Source organism: Cetorhinus maximus, chromosome 28 (genome assembly GCF_964194155.1).
Source record: "Cetorhinus maximus chromosome 28, sCetMax3.hap1.1, whole genome shotgun sequence".
Lineage (NCBI taxonomy): Eukaryota > Metazoa > Chordata > Chondrichthyes > Lamniformes > Cetorhinidae > Cetorhinus > Cetorhinus maximus.
This window is the reverse complement of record NC_135906.1, coordinates 626,204-627,832: the sequence shown is the minus strand read 5'-3', so window position 1 is coordinate 627,832 and position 1,629 is coordinate 626,204. Positions and strand designations below refer to the sequence as shown.

Genomic DNA, 1,629 nt, shown 5'->3' with positions numbered 1-1,629 from the left:
ACCGTGCCGTACCACCTGTCCCTGGTGGAAAAATTTATGCAGAGAAACACCTATGCCCACAAGTCCATCAGGCATTGGTCGGCACGTAACGTCTTAGAGGCCCTGTCGGGAAAGGAGAGGGTGAATCCTGTCGGATGGTTCCCGAGCAGACTGTCAAAGTCATTTGGCAGAATGCCTCATCGTCAGAACTTTCCAACAAGCACCAAGACGTAGCTTGGCTGGTGGTGAGAAAGGTCCTCCCCATCAGATCCTTCCTACACGCCAGGAGTCTCACCCCCTCAGCACGTTGCCCTCGAGGTGGCTGTGGTGGGGAAGAGACCGTTGTTTACCTCCTTGTAGACTGTGCCTTTGCAAAGAAGGTCTGGAGAGAGATGCAGTGGTTGCTGTCGAGGTTCGTCCCGAGCAGTTCTGTGACACAGGACTCTGTGCTCTACGGGCTGTTCCCAGGGACACACACCGAGACAAACATCAACTGCAGCTGGAGGATCGTCAACTCGGTGAAAGACGCTCTTTGGTCTGCCCGAAACTTGTTGGTCTTCCAGCACAAAGAGTTGTCCCCGAACGAGTGTTGCAGACTGGCACAATCCAAAGTCCAGGACTACGTGCTGAGGGACGCACTGGTCGCTGTCTAAGACCTTTCTGCCACAGTGCACCGAGGGGCTGGGAAATGTTGAGAGCCCCTCAGGCTGTACAGCTGAAAATGAATGTCTGCAGTGAATACTAATTGTATTGAAGCACCTCAGAGAGCAACATGATGTATGTTGATAACTCCGATACCTTTGTCTGATTGTCTGCATTGACCAGATTGAACTGATTGTAATTATCATTGATTGTATTGATGCATCTTGTGATCCATGTGTAAAAGTTGAATCTGATTGTAGTTTTGTGATGGTGATTTTGAAATGTTTGTAATGTTCTTCCAGATATTTTATGAATAAAGTATATTTTTCAAAAAATAATCTGTTCTTATCAGTTTAATATCTGATACGTCCCTTATCTGGGGACCATATATTAAATTGATTTTTGGAGCAGGGAGATGGATCAGGATCTTTCTCCGTCCATTCCACACATCGACCTGGTATTGCAGCGTCTTCAGGAATGGTGCAGTTTTGCCCTCTACAGGGTGAAAGGGAAACTGAAAAGAAGAAAAAGTCATTCAGAGCATTGTCCTGCTTTCCATCATTGATCTGGTTGAACTGAACTTGTGCTGAGTGGCAGGACAGGCTCATTGGTGCCAGACTGACTGATGCCCCCTGTTGGATTTTGGTGCAACTGCAGGGCTGCTGCTGGTGTGCACTTTTGCTGCTTGTCAGGGTGGAGCCCGGGACTGGACGATGCCCCCTGTTGGGTTTTGAGGCTGTTGCAGGCGCTGCTTCAGTGAGGCAGCATCAAGCAAGAAAGGTCCTGATGCTCAATGCTGGCTGTCGGGTCTTCAGCCCGTGTTCGGCCACACACAGCAAAACGGACGGTGAAGCCGGAGGCTGGGGAAGACGGGACGGGCGCATGGGTTGCTGGATTATCGCTTCTCGGCCTTTTGGCTGAGATCAGTTGCAGTGAAGCGATGGCTAAAACCAAAGGAGCCCCAAACCAGGGGGTACGTAACACCGTTCGGGTCACGGTGAAGGATAG

General features: G+C 50.0%; 1 pseudogene; it reads left to right on the top strand.

The window, feature by feature from the left end:
• The first annotated feature begins 941 nt into the window (after positions 1-941).
• Positions 942-1,112, top strand: LOC144669179 (U2 spliceosomal RNA; annotated as a pseudogene).
• The last annotated feature ends 517 nt before the right edge of the window (positions 1,113-1,629 follow it).